Source organism: Diospyros lotus, chromosome 14, assembly GCF_014633365.1.
Source record: "Diospyros lotus cultivar Yz01 chromosome 14, ASM1463336v1, whole genome shotgun sequence".
NCBI classification, from domain to species: domain Eukaryota; kingdom Viridiplantae; phylum Streptophyta; class Magnoliopsida; order Ericales; family Ebenaceae; genus Diospyros; species Diospyros lotus.
The window spans coordinates 26,037,979-26,039,652 of NC_068351.1; the positions used below are offsets into that span (position 1 = coordinate 26,037,979).

Here is a 1,674-nt window from a genome sequence, read left to right on the forward strand (position 1 = left end):
GCTGCTAGTTGCTTGACAAGGTCATCCAAGCTAGGTTCTGACTTGGGTAATGGTGGTGCTTGCTGCATGGCTTGGTTCTGCCTTGGTGGTGGAGCATGGTTGCTTGAAATTGAAGGATGGAACCTCTGCTGAAATGGTTGATTCTGGTATGGTTGCTGCTGGTGCACATGTTGATTGGAAGGGCCGCCATATCTGAGGTTCGGATGGTCTCTCCAACCTGGATTGTAGGTGGTTGAGTATGGATTATACTTGTGTTGTGGCTGCTGCTGGAAAGGTCTACCAGGGAAGATGCCAGCAACAGATTCATTATTTTCTTGCAACTGTGGGCATTGGTCTGTTGTATGGGATGGCAAGGAGCAAATGCCACAAAGCTGCTGCTGGGGTTGCTTTCTCTCTAATGCCAACTGCCTGACCATGGAAGCTAATTCCTCAAGCTTGTTTTCCATCCTCTGCTGGTCCATAGTGGCAGCCACACTGACTTCATTGATGGCTTTTGTAGGAGTGTTAATTCTGGTGCCAAACTGCTGGGCATTTTGTGCCATCTTTGATATCAGCTCTTGTGCAGCTGCTGGGGTCTTCTCTGCCAAGGCTCCTCCACTTGCAGCATCTACCAAGTACCTGTCCATGGGGATTAGACCTTCATAGAAATATTGAACTAGGAGTTGGTCACTTATCTGATGGTGAGGACAGCTGGAACACAACTTCTTGAACCTCTCCCAGTACTCATGAAGAGTCTCACCACTTATCTGCCTTATACCACAAATTTCCTTCCTTATTAATGCTGTTCTGGAGGCTGGAAAGAATTTTTCCAGGAAGATCCTTTTCAATCCATCCCAGCTGGTAATGGCAGCTGGTGGCAGGTAGTAGAGCCAATCCTTGGCTGATCCATCAAGTGAGAATGGAAAGGCTCTTAGCTTGATTTGCTCTTCATCTACTTCTTGTGGCCGCATGGTTGAGCAAACAACATGAAACTCTTTTAGATGCTTGTGCGGATCCTCTCCTGCAAGACCATGAAACTTGGGCAACAGGTGGATCAGTCCAGATTTGAGTTCAAAGTTAGCATCCAACTGTGGGTATTGAATACATAGGGGCTGATAATGCACATCAGGTGCAGCCAGCTCTCTAATGGTTCTACCATCCAAATGACCATGATTTGCATTATTTCCATTACCATTACCATTATTTCCATTATTTCCATTATTTCCATTACCATTATCTGCCATATTGATGAATTTTGGAATAGGTTCGGATGAAGTGTTAGACACACTATTAGGGTCAATCCTATCCCGAGACTTAAGCTCTCTAGCTTGCCTTCTAAGAGTGTTCTCTAATTCAAGATCCAAGTCAAGTAATGTTTTCTTAGATGACCTGGTCATGCACTAGAGATCAACACAAAAACAGCACACAAAATGGCCTGTGCATACCAAGAACTTCAAAAACTCAAAAACACAGAAACACAAAAAAAAAAAAAAAAAAAAACACACAAGCACAACAACACAAAAACAGGTCAAACAATAAGCCCTTAGATGATTTTTTTATGCAATTTTTCACAAAATTTCAACACAAAAACACTGAGGGACCTAAAAACACTAAAAACCACACAAAATTAACCACTGAGAAACACAAAATGGCCCCAAAAGTGGTCTAAACATTGGAATTTGGCCAAAAAAGGCT

At 43.1% G+C, this 1,674-nt stretch overlaps 1 non-coding gene across 1 annotated transcript; it reads left to right on the forward strand.

Moving 5' to 3' along the window:
- The first annotated feature begins 672 nt into the window (after positions 1-672).
- On the forward strand, positions 673-777 carry LOC127791272 (small nucleolar RNA R71). The gene has a single exon (XR_008020912.1). It is a non-coding gene; the product is annotated as a small nucleolar RNA R71 (small nucleolar RNA).
- Positions 778-1,674: the final 897 nt, after the last annotated feature.